The sequence below is a fragment of the Chenopodium album genome, chromosome 5 (assembly GCF_948465745.1).
Source record: "Chenopodium album chromosome 5, dcCheAlbu1.1, whole genome shotgun sequence".
NCBI classification, from domain to species: domain Eukaryota; kingdom Viridiplantae; phylum Streptophyta; class Magnoliopsida; order Caryophyllales; family Amaranthaceae; genus Chenopodium; species Chenopodium album.
This window is the reverse complement of record NC_137838.1, coordinates 72,424,436-72,441,755: the sequence shown is the minus strand read 5'-3', so window position 1 is coordinate 72,441,755 and position 17,320 is coordinate 72,424,436. Positions and strand designations below refer to the sequence as shown.

General features: G+C 32.6%; 1 pseudogene; it reads right to left on the bottom strand.

Moving 5' to 3' along the window:
• Positions 1 to 9,218: 9,218 nt before the first annotated feature.
• Positions 9,219 to 13,261, bottom strand: LOC145633115 (trans-cinnamate:CoA ligase, peroxisomal pseudogene; annotated as a pseudogene).
• Positions 13,262 to 17,320: the final 4,059 nt, after the last annotated feature.

The following is a 17,320-nucleotide window of genomic DNA, read 5'->3' as shown; positions in this document are numbered from 1 at the left end:
TTCATGTATCATGTCTAAAGTCTCTTCTGGAGATCCTTCAGAAATTGTTTCTTCAATTTGAACATCATCAATCAATGCTTCTTTTCTTTTCCGAGGATTCTTATCTTTGGAACCTATTGGTCTTCCACGTTTTTGACGCGGTTTAGACTCATTAGCAAATTTATTTTGTCCTTTTGGGACATCTATTTTAAATGGAGCATTTACAGCTGGAATATGTGACTTGGTCACTTTTTTTGGGTCAGCAAACGAGTCTGGCAATTGATTCGCTAAACTTTGTAAATGAATTATCTTTTTAACTTCCAGTTCACATTGTTTAGTTCGAGCATCAAGATAGGATAATGATAATTCATTCCATTTAATTTCCTTTTCCAGCTCTCTCTTTTCCCCCCTAATGTTGGGAAAAGTGACTCGTTTAAATGACAATTTGCAAAACGAGTCGTAAATAAATCCCCTGTTGTAGGCTCGAGATATTTAATTATTGACGGGGATTCAAGCCCAACATATATCCCCAACTTCCTTTGAGGGCCCATCTTAGAGCGTTGTGGTGGAGCTATTGGAACATAAACCGCACATCCAAAAATTCTTAGCTGGGAAATATTTGGTTCCTGACCATAATCCAATTGTAATGGGGAGAACTTGTGATAACTTGTTGGCCTAATGCGAATTAGTGTTGTCGCATGTAATATAGCATGTCCCCAAGCAGAAATTGGGAGATTGGATTTCATAAGCAATGGTCTAGCAATTAACTGAATACGTTTTATTAATGACTCTGCCAGATCGTTTTGTGTATGAGCATGTGCTACAGGATGTTAAACATTTATCCCAATGGACATGCAATAATCATTAAAATCTTGAGATGTAAATTCACTAGCATTGTCAAGCTGAGAATAGTCTTACTAATGGGAGTATCTGGAAAATGTGCCCGTAACTTAATCAATTGGGCAAGTAATCTCGCAAACGCCAGGTTACGAGTTGATAACAAAGACACATGTGACCATCTAGTTGATGCATCAATTAAAACCATAAAATATCTAAATGGTCCACATAGGGGATGTATGGGCCCACAAATATCTCCTTGTATACGTTCTAGAAAGCTAAGTGATTCAAAATTAATTTTAGCTGGTGATGAGCGAATAATCAACTTTCCTTTCGAGCAAGCAGCACATGAAAAATTATTATGAATAATCTGCTGGCTCTTCAAAGAATGTCCACATGAATTCGTAATTATTTTTCGCATCATTATTGAACCGGGATGGCCTAACCGGTCATGCCAAACAACAAAATTATCAGTAAACTTCTGGTTTGCTATAGCATGAGATTCAATAGCATTGATTTTTGTGTAGTTAAAACCACTGGAGAATGTAGGTAGTTTCTCCAAAGCAGGTTTTGAGCCTTGAGTTATATTTGTGATTTGAAGGAATTCATTATTTTCTTCATTGATTGTCTCAATATGATAACCAGTGTTGCGAATATCCTTAAAACTTAATAAATTTCTTTGAGACAATGGGGAGTATAAAGCATCAATTATTTTAATTTCAGTTCCCCAATGCAATTTTATAGTGGCTCTTCTGGATCCCTCAATGATATTTGTACTACCCGATATGGTACTCACATTAATCCTTTTCATCATCAAATGAGAGAAATATTTTTTATTTTTAAGTATTGTATGAGTAGTTGCACTATCAGCAAGACATAATTCTTCACCATTCATAGCAAATTGAACTTGAGTAATATCCATGTTCTTCATGATATAAAATACATGTCAAAATATTAAGCATAAAAATAAAGATGATAAAATAAAAAAATCAATAAAAACACCCAAATAATTTATAAATTCATAAAGCATTAGAAATTAACATAAGTAAATAACTAGATAAAGTCTAATACTTAAAGTTGACACAAAATAATATAAATTTAATTATTCCCTTCTGGGGCATTGAAGAAATCACCAACTTCTAAATGAATTGCATGCCAAAATCAAAATTATTCCCTTTCGGGGAAGTAAGGAAATTAGCAACTTCGAAATGATTTGCATTGCCAATATCAAAATAACCTTCACCATCTTCAAGAAAAAAGTTTTCCTCAACTTTCTTTCCTTTCTTCAATGATTCTTGGTAAAGTTCAACAAGATGCTTTGGAGTTCTACAAACCCGAGACTAATGGTCTTTTCCTCCACAAAGGTGACATATATTGGTATCACTTTTCTCTTTATCATCCCTACGTTCCCAATTCTGGTGGGAATGTGAGTTTGTGAAATGACCTCCACGACCTCTACCGTATCCACTAAAATCACGCCCATGACCACGACCACGACCACGCCATTGGCCGCGACCGCGACCTTTACCTCGACCACTACTGCTGGAATGGTCTCTGTTTTTAGTTTCTTTCCCGTTAAGGGTTGTCACATTCGCTTAAGGGAATGGAGTAGAGCCAGTAGGACGTGATTTATGATTTTTCATTAACAGCTCGTTATTTTGCTCAGCCACAAGAAGACAAGATATTAATTCAAAATATTTTTTAAAACCTTTTTCTCTATATTGTGTCTGTATGACAATATTATTAGCATGGAAAGTGGAGTATGTCTTTTCAAGCATTTTTGCATCAGTAATATTTTCTCCACATAATTTCAATTGATAAGTTATTTTAAACATAGTTGAGTTATATTCATTAACAGATTTAAAATCTTGCAATCACAAATTCAACCATTCATAATGAGCTCTAGGGAGTATCACTGTTTTTTGTGGTCATACCTTTCCTTTAGATTACTTAAAAGGATTTGTGGGTCTTTCACAGTTAAATATTCATTTTTAAGCCCTTCATGGAGGTGATGGCGAAGGAAAATCATGGCTTTAGCCTTATCTTGAGGTGTTGCCTTATTAGCCTCTTTGATTGTTTCACCAAGCCCTTTAGCATCTAGGTGTATTTCAGCATCTAACACCTATGATAAATAATTCTTTCCGGTAATATTAAGGGCCACAAATTCAAGCTTAGCAAGGTTCGACATTTTTCACTATACAAAATATCGTTCAAAATTAGATATTATAAAATATCAAACATATACATATCAAAATATAATGGTTGATGATAAAAGTGTATACAAATAAAATAAGGATAATTCTTAAAAATAAGGATAAAAGCATGAAATAATAAAATAAAATACTATTATATATTATGAAACTTGTACAGAAATATTCGAATAACACAATTGTAGCAAAATTCAATTTTATGCATACATATAAAAGTTGTATAGAAATATCATATTAACACAATTATAGCAAAACTTATAATTTCAGATATCAATATTGGATAGAGAATTATCTAGGCAAAAGTATGTATGAGAATAATATATTCATGAATCATATGCTTAAACACCCAAAATCATGAAAATAGTCGTCAATTCCAAGAGTAAACACTATATACTACTGACATATAAGAAGTATAAAGCTAATGATGATAAACTTTATCAAAGACAATGACATCATGATATAAAACAATTCCTAGCATCATATGATACATGTCAGAAGCAAACCATAATATCAAATTAACATTATACTATAGTTTTATATACAAGGGGCTCGTAAGCGTAACAATGAATAACTTTGGAATTTTTTTTTCTTCGCTACTATACTTACGGAGTGATCAATGTAATAGTTTCATTTAGAGTATGGTGCTGATAACGTATTAAATATAGAAGAGAAAATATAGAGAGATGAGGGAAAATTGTTACGTTGTATTTCATATTCCATCTAGTACGGGATATATATACATGTACATTACATAGGGTTCCATCAACGGATAAGACTAAATACCCAACTCTAGAGTATTCTAGATAGTACATGGGATAATAGTCATCCATATTTAGATATTTTCATAACATCTAAAAAATTATCATATAATTTATTTATTTGTATCATAATATTTTTCGAAACGAAAGAAGTAGTTCTAAGCGTAAAACATCCATTTATAATATATACTAATCGGTTAAAATAAAATATGTACTTCACAATCTAATAGAATTTTATTACTATATAGACCCATCAATTAGGGTTGGGTCATGAGTTATTTTGGATTGTAAATTTATCTTAAAATTCAATAAACAACCCGGACATCGCACGGGGCACAAAACTAATTACAATTTAAACCTTAATTAAAAATTAAATCACCACATAATCTAAATTAACGAAGGGGATACGATGTGAGGGTTTATTATTATTATTATTATTATTATTATTATTATTTTTTTAATGGAAGCTGAGCGACAAAATATATTAAATCAAGTTCCGGCAAAATATGAAGGTTTTGGGAGAAAAGAGTTCATACAAATTCATTCCTCATACGTATTAGTATCCCATCTAGCCACGGTATGAGATTTTAATTGTCTTTTTTTTTTGTTAAGATTATATAAGAAACAATAATGCTTGTGTGCGACCGGCTACACGCTGTGACTACATTTATTTATAAAATAGGAAAAATTTTCAGTAATAATCCAATATTTGTCTCATCCGCCCAAAATAGTCCCTCGTTTTTAACACGTTTCTATAATTACAGAAATCGTAGTAGTAGCTTTTAATATTTGTGAGAAATTGTAGCAATATAAGAATATATGCTTCTATTGTAAAAGCTAAGGGTTGATGTAGTGAAATAATACCTAAGATGCCATTAATTTTGCAAGCTATTATAAAATTATTGGAGTCAATAAATTTAAAAATAACCTATAGCACACATCATGTGCATATAGATCTAGTTTGTATTAAAATATGTTGAAGCCTGTTTTTACATGGTGAAATATATAGATTTAAATTAGAGGTGACAATGGCCTAGCCAGGCCAAAGTTCGGGCAAAAAAAATTTCTCAGCCCATTATGGATTTGGTCTAGAGGGATTTTTGGATCAAGCCGAGCCAGTTTTATAGGCCAGGCGAAAAAAAAAATAATAATAATAAATAAATAAATAAATAAACCCTTAACTTAAGCAATTATTTCTTAAAATCATAATCCGTCATATCCCAATATAGTGACGGTCTGACGGAAACTGAATTAAGAATTTAACATTCCCTATACCCTCACGATATTAAGAATGTTGATTCATTTATAAATATCGAACTTGTGTGTATCCCGGGCGATTGGATTGTTAGTTTGTATACTTCATTAATCTAATAATTATGTTGGACTATTTGTATAGTTAGTGTGTGTAGCGTTCGGGCATTTCTTCGGGTGTCACTTTTTTTTTAATATTATATTTATTTATATTCTAATCTTGTGAAAAATAAATGAATTATATTACCATTAAATTACTTAATAAACGAAAGGAATATAGTATAAAATTATGTGAAATTTGAGTCATTAATAAAGTTGGTTGATGTGGTAAATGTATTACCTATATGTATCGGAGGTGTTAGTTCGGATGTTATACTACAAGAGGGGGGGTGAAATGTAGTAAGTTCTTAGTGCCTAATTTTCGCGGAATATAAAACAGTTAAAGTTAGGAACTTAAAGAATGCAAAGCAGATTTTACAAGAAAACCTTCCAGGGCCCAACTGGAAGTAAAATCTCGACCCTCCAAGGGACTTTCAACACAAACATTTCACTATAATAAGGCAACTCCTAGTTACAACATATTACACACAGACCTTTTACAAGTTCCTCCACGGACACTTGCTAACTGATAGGAACCTGTCCTACCCAACCTCAATCCCACTTAGGTTCACTCGGCACTCGGCACTACACTCGGCACTCCCGGAGTGCCTACACTCGGCACTCCCGGAGTGCCTACACTCGGCTTCCTACCTGAAGCTCACTCACTGTGCTCTCACAGCTACCACTCGAATTTTAGAAACTTTCAAACTCCTACACGAATTTTAGAGACTTTAAAACTCCTAAATGAATTTTAGAGACTCTCAAACTCCTTCACGAATTTTAGAGAATTCAAAATCATCACACCCCACTACCCAAAATACTCAAACCCTTTTTTCCATTACAAGATCTCATTGAATAACTCTAAATACATATACACGAATAAAGAAATAAACTAATATGTTGGACACTCGAGATCTCTATGGAACTCAATGGATGTACTGTAACCAAAACCTGATAGGAACTTTGACTAGGAGGACTGACTTACTTCATGGTGAAGGATAAAACCATTAAGCACGATCGCTACACTTCGTCAGCCTCAACTTTGAATGAATACATATGGGCATATTTATAGTACACTCAAATAATTCATTTCATCTTGAAAAAGATAGGTATATCATAAGATAAGTTTAAAAGATATTTTCTAAAAATAAGTTTTTCAAAAATATATCTTTTTGTTAAGAATAAAATCTGTCATTAATAATAAAGATATAATTAACATAAAATAAGATTTTATTCTAATCTTATCGTTTTGTTTATTTTCTAAACAAACTTATCTTTTTCCAAAAGGGATTTATTAGAATAAATATCTAAATTCAATAAAACCAAATCCCTAAAAGATATGTACGTATTAGATAAATATATATCATTAAAGCTGACTTTTAAAGACGTGCATACTTAAGTTCCTATAAGATTTGGAACTACTCTAACAGTCTCTGAGTTCCTGACAAGTCAGTAACTCTAATTTCATTGACTGTCTGGAGTTTGCTTTGGTTATATATAAACTTGTTCTAGACCGACTTTTATATCCAACATACTTACATGAATCCCAGAGCAATATACATCTATTTCTCCGTCTTCATGTTGTTTATTTGAAACTCTTGTTCTAGAATCCTGTAGTCTTGATGTATTCTAGATCTCAGGGCAATGTTCCACTTCTGGAACTGTAAGCTAAATTTCAACATTACACAAGAACTTGTTGTCATTCTTCTAGCATTAGACTAGAATTCGCAGACCACATTACAACCTGGCATCCCCAGCATTACACCGAAGCTTGCTCCTGTTAAGAAGCTCTTGATGTGTTCCTATCAGGGAACACTTTATAGTTCTATCCAGTCTAGTTCGTAGAACTTCTTTCTGGAACTCTTCTTCTTCTTTACTTGCCATCCTTAGTCTTCTAAGGTTCCTCTGTTTTAGTCCTCACTTCAAATCCCGGAGTATACTTATCCTGCAGACATCAAAACACTAAAAGACTTTTATTAGATAGAAGTTTGCTCAATCATTAACATCATCATGCTTATCACACAAACTGAGAAAACTTATGAGGATAACAAGATAAAACAAATGGTTATTTAAACTTATAAAATAATAAAGCTAAGAAAACTAAAACAAGACCAAACTAAGCTAGAGCCAACTTAAAAGCAAACTAGAAAACTAAACTAAATTAAAAGACTCCTACACATACATGACCTATATATGCATAGGATACTTACCTCGTGAAGATAACATATGTAAGCCCCTATTTACATACTACCTCCGCTTCATGTTACTTGCAACAAAGGACATGTTTGCGGAGGCCGAGACAAAAGATTGAAAGCTTGATTATGGAAATATAAGGGTATATGTTTAACTATTAATCCAACCCAAAAAAAAAAGGAAAAACAAATTCAACCTTAATTAAATTAAATACCCCACCACCACCCACACCACCAAGCAACAACCCAAGCCACCCACCACTACCCTAGCATCACCAAAACCACCCACCACTACCCCAGGATCACCGAAACCACCCACCACCACTACTCAGCATCACCGAAACCACCCACCACTGAAATCGACGAACCCGACACCACAACCACCACCGACGCACCCCAGCACCACTACGAACTGATCAAAACCCAGCCGTCGCAACCCACCATACCATCCTTGAAAACCCACACAACCACGAAAACCGTAGAACCCCCCACCACCACCACCAACCAAGTGAAACCACACAATCTTGAACCCACCAACACGAAAATCCTAAAACCCACCACCACCAACCCACAAACCATGAAAATCCTAGAAACCACCACCACCACCAACCCACAAACCACGATTATCCTAAAACCCACCACCACCAACCCAACGAAACCACTCAACCTTGGACCCACCACCAACCCACGACGCCACCGCAACCACGAACAAACTTACCACGAACCCACAAACCGTTCTCTATCATCGATTACAACATTAATTGGTCAAATTTAACCATCAAAACTCTAGATCTAGAGTTTTGATGGTTAAATTTGACAAAAAAAAACCTTCGAATTTGGGTTTCATAGCCAAATGAGGAAACAAAAGGCAAAGGAAGAGAGAGAAAACAAAGGCGGCGATGTAGGTGGTGGTTTCCATTGAAGATGTTGGTGGTGGTGGTGGTCGGTGGTAGTGGCGGTGGTGATGGTGGTGGTTTCCATTGAAGGTGGTGGTTGCCATTGAAGGTGGTGATTATGAAGGAAGAGAGAGAAAACTTATGAAAGAAGATGTTGGATGTAGATGGAGGGGAATGAATTAGGATGAATATGGTGATAAGGTGAAATTAATTAACCTTAGAGATTAAGGTAATAAGAACAAACTTATAATTTAATTAGGATGTTTATAAAAAAAAAGTAAGGGTAAAATTGTCATTTTATGGTAAAAAACTTACTAAAAAAGGAAAGAAAATAATTTGTTGCGAGTAATGTGAAGCAGCCATTTTAGGAAACTGTTGCGAGTAATCCGAAGCGGAGGTAGTAGTTACCTTCATGGTTTCTTCGCCATCATCATGCTCATCAACCATCACTCATCATTGCTCTTGTTCCTTCTATTGCTTATCATATATTGCTCAAGTTCCTTATATATTTACTTGGCATTGCTCAGGTTCCTTGTATCTTGTTTCAATCATAACTTGTTCTTTTTATGCACAACTTAACAAACACGTTAGATAGATAATCATCATTAGTTTACAATCATCAAAATCTAATTACTCAACAAGAGGTATGGGTTCGAATCTTGTTCAAAGCAATATTTTATTTTGTTAAATGAAGTGGCTAACTTACGTGGCACATATTCTTTGGATGGTGAAATGGCATTGTGACATGACAAACATACTTTGAAGAGTGTCACGTGGCATCGTTCCTTTAAAAGGAACGCCTTTTAATGTATAGTATAAATTTTAATAGAGAACGAAAAACCTAAATAATTTTACACATAGAAACGAATTTAAAATACTTGTAAATAATTTAAGATTCATATAGTCAATCTTCTTAAGTTAGTACAAAATCAAATTAAAACCGTGTGCATGTTGCACCGGTTTAAAATCTAGTCAACAATATAACAATAACGAGCATTATAAACGGGAGCCTACAATATTTTGGCTCAATACAAGATTATTTTGCACATCAAATAACTTCTTTGCCATAGCACGTAATATTCCCTTTTGAACTTTTCCCGTAGAAGTCTTTGGAAGCTCCTTCACAAAACATACCTTCTTAGGCACCATATAATGAGGAAGATTTTTTCTACAATACATTATGATATCTTGTTCCGTTACACTTTCATCTTTGCCACTTCTCATCACAAATGCACAAGGGCTTTCACCCCATCGCGGGTGTGGCATTGCCACCACGGCCACCTCCGACACGTTTTGGTGTCGATAAATCACCCCTTCAACTTGTACACTACTAATATTCTCACCACCAGATATGATCACATCTTTCAACCTATCCTTTAATTCTATATACCCGTCCGGGTGTATAACACCTACATCACCGGTATGGAACCACCCGTTAGCAAATGCCTTCGCGGTAGCATTCTCGTTCTTAAAGTATCCCTTCATTATGCCACTACCACGTATCACAATCTCCCCTGTCGTCTTCCCATCGTTAGGCACACTTTGCATTGTTACCGTATCTTTAACATCAACGTCTGCTATGCTTAGTGGACTAATCCCTTGACGCGCCTTCAATTGTGCTTGTTCCTCTTGTGAAAGACAATCCCACTTCTTTTGCCACTCGCACACTAGTGCAGGGCCTACTGACTCGGTTAGTCCATAACCTTGCACGATATGAAACCCGAGTTTCACCATCTCTTTAAGTAGTCCTGGCTGAGGAGGTGACCCACCGGTTAGTACTTGGACTTGGGAGGTTAGTTGTACGAGCTCATTTAGCTTGGCTTCACGAATTATGTCCAACACAATCGGCGCACAACACATGTGAGTGACTCCATGGAGTGCTATGCTTTGGTAAATTATAGACGCGGTTGTATTGCGTATACAAACATTAGTCCCACCTCGAGCAGCAATTCCCCAAGCAAAGGTCCATCCGTTACAATGAAACATCGGTAAGGACCATAAGTACACGGGTTCGGTACCCATCTCCCAACCTAAGATCATACTCAAGGTACTTAGGAAAGCGCCTCGATGACTATACACCACTCCTTTAGGAGAAGACGTCGTACCGGATGTGTAGTTAAGAGCAATAGGATCCCACTCATCATCAATATTCATCGGTACAAAATCTACATTTCCCATGTCAATCAAGTATTCATATTCCAATTGATTGTTGTCATGCATTTTGTTATGGCGAACATTGACATTTTCCATAGTAACAAAGTTTTCTCTTTCGTGTTTTCCATGTTTGTTTGTAGGAGAATCCATCTCAGTGATGATAACAATAGAGGGTTTCGATGTCGAACGTTTTGGGTCATTGTTTAAGAGACAATGCGCCTCGTAAGCAAGAGGGATATACTCGTAGTCCACAAAAAGGATCTTAGCTTCCGAGTGATCGAGTATAGACTTGAGAGTATTGGCGTCAAGCCGAGTATTGATGGTGTTGAGCACAGCTCCTGCCATTGGCACAGCAAAATGCATCTCGTACATTGCTGGTATATTTGGGGCCAATACAGAAACCTAACAAGTTGGAAGATATAGAATGAGATATTTAGCAAGAAACAATACACTTTGATTTAAAAGAACAACAATTTAATGCAGTATGTTACTAAAACACCCCTTTGATAAGTGATATACTACCTCCGTTTCATTTTTTTGCAACTTTGGCCATTATTTGAGAGATAAAATATTCCAAAGTTGCAAAAAATATGAAACAGAGGTAGTAATAGATAACATGAATGCATGCTAAGTTGCTAACAGATTCAGATAAGAATGTACTCCGTCATAAGCTTGTGTACAATAATGAAAATTATAATTTCCAATTGGTATTTTTTTTTTCCAAATTTTTTTCTATGACAAGGAAGAACCCAGCCAAAATTTAACCTTCATAGTTTTGTTGATCCAGTATTTATGAGCTAGACGTACACTTGAAAATAAAGGGGAGGTTAAGGATACCCTTACCATCAAAAATCCTCATTTGGCAGGATTCGAACTTTAGCTTTTTAAGATTTGAGGTAAGTACTCTATCAAAGTATCAAGTAAGCTAATTGGTTGGTACTAATTTAAAAGTAATAGAGCTTGTTTCACCCAACGAAAAAAAAAAAAAGTAATAGAGCTTGCAAATTGAGTACTTTAATTATAATCACCTAAGGTATCTAATAATTTAAAATGTGCTTATGTACTTATGTGCATAATATATTTTGATTTTCTAGAGGCAAAACATCATATAAAGGGTCTTATATTAGAGGTGTTACATCGGATAATCGGATGGAGTTTGGGTCGAGTCTATTTAGGTCGGATATATTCGATTCAAAATTACCTTTTTAATCCGCTTTGGGTCGGGTTGGATCGAATTACTTTCGAGTCGGGTTAAATTCAGGTTAAGATTTGTCGAGTCCAGATCGAGTTTTGGTCAAGTCAACTTTAGATCGGTTCATATTAGGTTCGGATAAAATCGGATCGGGTTCAAAACGAGTTTGGCCGGGTCAATCTCGGATCAGATGACTTTGGATCGGGTTGGTTTCGATTCAACTGACTTCAATTTTGTTAAGCTTGGTTTGACTACTGAAGTTGATTTAGTATTCGGTCAAATCTTATTCAGATACTTTTCATGTTTTGCTGAATTTTGGTTGAGTATGTAGACCAATTTAATATTCAAATAAGTACATTTTTATAATCAGAGAATTATCATTTTTTTTTATCTTGTTATTGGGTTGATATCAAGTTATTCATCTGTCATTTTTCCATATCGTGTCATTACTATATGTTTAAGTAAAAAAAAAAAGGTAAATGATAATTTAGGTTTAAAATTATGGTTAGTTTGAAATCATGTCAAGTCAAAATCAAGTCGGGTTGACATCAGTTCGGATAAAAAACAGATAGGATTGAATCGAGTGTTTGTCAGGTCAATTTCGATTCAGAATGAGTTCAGGTCTAGTCAAACCGGTTCGGTTTGAGTTTAATTTGGGTCAAATCGATTTCGAGTTGAGTTCAAGTCGGGTCAAATCCGTACCGGATTAAGTTCAAATTAGGTCAAATTCGAATTCGGGTTGAGTTCAGTTCCATTACAAATCGGGTTTGGGTGTTGAGTTTTTCGGATCAAATTAGATTGGATACAGTACAGCTCAAAACAGATGGTTTTGTTCGATTCGGTTCGGTTTGATTTTGACTCCTCTATCTTATATCATATATTACCTAATGCCTACTAGGGCCCATACATTATGATGAATGGGCTTGATCTAAGTAACATCAGCCCTCCCAACTATATTTCTCTACTAAACAGTCTTATTAAATTTTTATTCATTTAATTAGGGATATCTTGACTTTAAAAGTGTTTTACCAAATGAGTCTCTACCCTCTAATCCTCTATGGTGACTTTTGACTTGAGCAATAATACTAGAAGTATCTTAATTTCAATTTATTTGCAACATTTCTTAAAAAAACATATTAGAAATTATTTGCAATAAATGTTTTCTTTTCTCTTATCATTTCTTTTTACATCTCTCCTCGTCACAAGCAATTTTATTTTTATCTCTACATTTTCAAAGACAAAGGGAGGAGAGAATCTCTTTCCACCCCTGTGAGAGGGATATAATTCTCACACCAAGCAAGTGATATACTTATATTTGTATGATAAAAATTATAGTATGATTAGAGTTTATGAAAATCTAAATAGAATGACAATTATAGACATAATTAACTACGGAGTAATAAAAAAAAAATACCAGAAAAATCAAATAACATAAACTAACCACATCATTTTTGGCAATGCCAAGGGATTGGAGGGAGGAAGCGAGGCGTCGACAGCGATCGTAGGTCTGCCGCCAAGTAAACCGAGCACCACCGTATACGACGGAGGTACGATCAGCATAAAATTTAGCAGCTCTTTTCAAGAATGTGATTGGAGTAAGAGCCGTATAGTTTGCCTCGTACTTGTTCATGTAAGTGTTCATGATTTGTAGCTTTTTTTTTTTTTTAAGAACTAATTAAAGAAAATAGAACTAATTAAAGAAAATAGAACTAATAAAACTAATTATTTGACACTTTTGGTGTGCATTTGGTGAGTGTCATGATTTATAGATCACTTTAGCTTGTAGCAAACGGACGTATTGAGCAAGGACAACGTGGGGTATTTTATTTCCACGTTTTCTATGTTAGACTTTTTTTCGTTCCTGGTGTTACAACATGAAATGAGTCTGTAATTACTTTATTGAGAGCAATAATGCAAAGTTAACTAATAATCCTCTTAAAATTGTGCTAAGTCATGGTTGAGTAAATTATGGATAAAATCATCATTTAATTTGGAATTCTATAGTATTGTCTCTTAAAATTGTGCTAAGGGCCTATTTTGATACAATTATTTTCAGTTTAGTTCATTTCAGATCTAATAAGTTCAGTTCAGTTCAGTTCAGTTCAGCTTTAATAAGTTCAGTTCAATTCAGTTCAGTTTAGCTCGCTCTAATAAGTTCATTTCAATTCAGTTCTGTCAATCAGAACAGGCCCTAAGTCATGAATAAAATAAATCATCATTTGGGATTCTATGGTATTGTCTCTTAAAATTGTGCTAAGTAATGGTTGACTAAGTCATGGATAAAATCATCATTTGGAATTCTATGGTATTGTATCCTATAATGTAGAACTAGCTAGTTTTGATTATTCCGTGTTAGTTTTGAAATTTGAAGATTAATGACTTTGTTTCATGACAAATAGCCTCATGGAACTAATTTAGAAATTTAAAAGGCAATCCTTCATCTTCAAGGATGCAAGGACTATCACGTACATGGAACCTTCAAATCAAGAAGAACAAGACTTTTTCAAGTTTTTTGTTTTAGAAAGTATCTTTTAAGTATATTGAAGTTTTTTCTTATAAAAAGTACTACGTATCTTTTAACTATATCTATATCTAAATTTTATATTGAAGATTTTTCTTATAGAAAGTATCTTTTAACTATATCTAACTTTTTTATAGAAGGGATTCATCATAGTGAAGCATGATCTAATATAAAGTGATTGTGGCCCTGTTTGGTAATTGGTTGTTGGTTGTCGGTTGTTTTAATTGGCTGGATTGATTGGCTGTTTAGATTGGCTTTTGAGTTGGCTGTTTGACTAAAGTTGTAGCGTTTGGTAAATTGGTTTGTTGGGTGCTAGCTGTTGTTAAACTACACAACACTAATTAGTAATTATTAACATTAACTATTAATTATAGATAATATTTTTTTTATAACTAATTATAATTTAAATTAATTAATTATTTTGTTTTTAATTAACAATAATTGTATTAGTTATAATTTGATAATTATCAATAATAATGTACTATAAAGTACTAATATTGTATATACTAATTATTAAAATCTAATTATTAAACACTTATAATTTATGTTTCAAAGAAAATATTAATTATTAATTATAAAATATCAAATATTTAATTAAAAAATATTTAATTATTAGTTATTAGTTATCAAATATTTAATTATCAATTATCAAATATTTAATTATTAGTTAGTTATTAGTTATTAGTTATTAATTATTAATTATTAATTATTAATTGGTTTCAAAAAAAATTATTAATTATTAATTGATAATTATTAATTATTAATTGCTAATTATTAATTGCTAATTACTTATTACTTATTACTAATTATTAATTTTTAATTTTTAATTTTTAATTATTAATTTTTAATTACTAATTATTAAATATTAATTACTAATTATCTTTTATTATGACTAATTATTATTAATCAAAAGTTAATTATGTCAACAAGCCAAAAGCCAAAAGCTGCTCCAACTAGCTTTTTGTTTTTGGCTTAAAAATCAGGTTTTCAACTAATTAAAAAAGCCAATAACCAAACATGTTTTTTGATTGTTTGACCAACTTGAAGAAGCCAAAAGTCAGCTAAAAAGCTGGTTTCCAAACACCCCCTGTACATGGGAAATTTGGAATGCACATATTAAAAAGGTCTTTAGAAGTGAAACTTGAAGTTGCAACTCAATCCTAATTTACTTATCTACTTCATTACTATCATATGCACTTATAACGACTCAATCCTAGGACTCCTAAGCCTTTATTCATCTACCAAATAAACTAAAGTCGATTCTTTTTACTTCACTACACTCATATAAGTTTAAAGTGACAAGGGTATAAATCGCATAAACAATCCGTCTTTTTTTTTTTTAAAAAAAATTGTTCTTGACTTGATTTCATGTTTGATTAACCTGATTTTTTAAAAAACAAACTCTAAAAATATACTTCTATTAGATTATGTCTTGTGTCATGCATGAAAGCACGATAATTTATTATATATTAATTGAACACTATATCTAATTATAAAAATAATCTAATTGCATGCAAAATAAGATGAAAATTTCGTAACTATAAAAATAAATAAAATTATATCATACTACAAAAAAAATCGTGGGAGTATTACATGCACACTTATATAAATAATTACTTATTACGTCACAAGTTATATGTAGGAAAATACTATTGCATTTTATTAAATAAAAGAATAATAATATTTTTGTTGAAGGTGTATAAATGAAGTAAACTTACCAAATAGTAAAGGAAATAAAGGAAATATAATTGCACAATGTTAAACTTCTTCCCAAAAAAAAAAAAAGATCTCGCTGACAAACAACCTTGGGATGTTAGATAAGCATTTAAAATAGAGGGATACCCAGTCAATTTCCCAGATAAACAAAATTTATTTATCTAGGGATATAATTGTCTTTTCAAGTAGCAGTGGAGGGTTATATGCGTCTTTTCATATACTAGTTGAGGGGTACATGTGTAATTTCCTCACCAAACTGTAAAAGCAAAAGGCAAACAGTAATTGGACAGCTCACCAAAAATACTGAATAAATGACCCTGCTTTTTCAATATACTTACAAAAATGCCATCAAATTAACAAAAATTCGTTTATCTGGCAGATTAACTTGTATTTTCCCTTTAAAATATATACTTCTTAAAGTGGTATTAATTTGGAAATGCATGCCAAAATCACACGTCGATCAATGTAATTAACGTTTATTTTATTTTAATATTTCTACTTTTAGTTATCTTATCCAACGCCCCTGGGCGTTCGTTACTTGGCGAGATTTTTTTTTTTAAAAATCATTGTAAGTAAATAATGTTAATATTATTGATAAGAATCTTTAATAGCTATTATAATATATATAAATTAAATATTTATAATAATATTGTTTTAAATAATTTTTCAATTAAAAAGATGTATAAAGAAATATAAAGTTAGAGTAATAATTATTTTTGGAAAATAGTTTTTGGAGGGAAAAAACGACACCATGAAATGACATGTGTTATTTCCGGTGTCTGCTTTACTATTAGGTTGTCGATTATTGATAATGTCAACAATTTCGTTTATGATTTAAAAACATTTCCCTTACCATTTTATTAATGTAATGCTAAAGTGTTAGACCATGTTCTCTTCACCTTAAAAAAATAATATTAATTAAATAATAATTTCAGTTTAGTAAAAATAAGTTTAGTAAAATTCAATTTTCTTAAAGAAGAATTATAATAGAAAATCGGTAAAAAAAAAAAAAAAAATCAGCTCAATAAAAAAAATTTCAGTTCAGTAAAATTAGGTTAAGTTCAGTAAAAATAATTTAAGTTCAGCAAATATAATTTTGTTTCAATAAAAATAATTTCGCAAAATAAGATGAAGAGAACGGGGCCTTACTTATGTTTTGAATTGTCTCCTAATCAATGTTAATAATTACTTGTATTACTATAATACCGAATCTATTGCCGTTAATTAATGAAATCTCTTTTGAACACGTTCTCATGTGATTTCGTCTTGATACTCACAAATCACAATTTTATTAAGACAATAAGACTTTCATTTTATAGTTTTCTACAACTCCAACTTGGTAGAGGGGCAGCAATTTCAAGGTTTTCAACACATTCTCTCTTTTCTTAACCTTTAATGTGAATCAATGATCCCCATTATTGAAAGATCCAATGTCTAAGATCTTAGACGTACGGGTGAAGCTAAGTTTAGAACATAAGCCTTCCATTTTTATAATGCTCTACATACTTGTTTAAA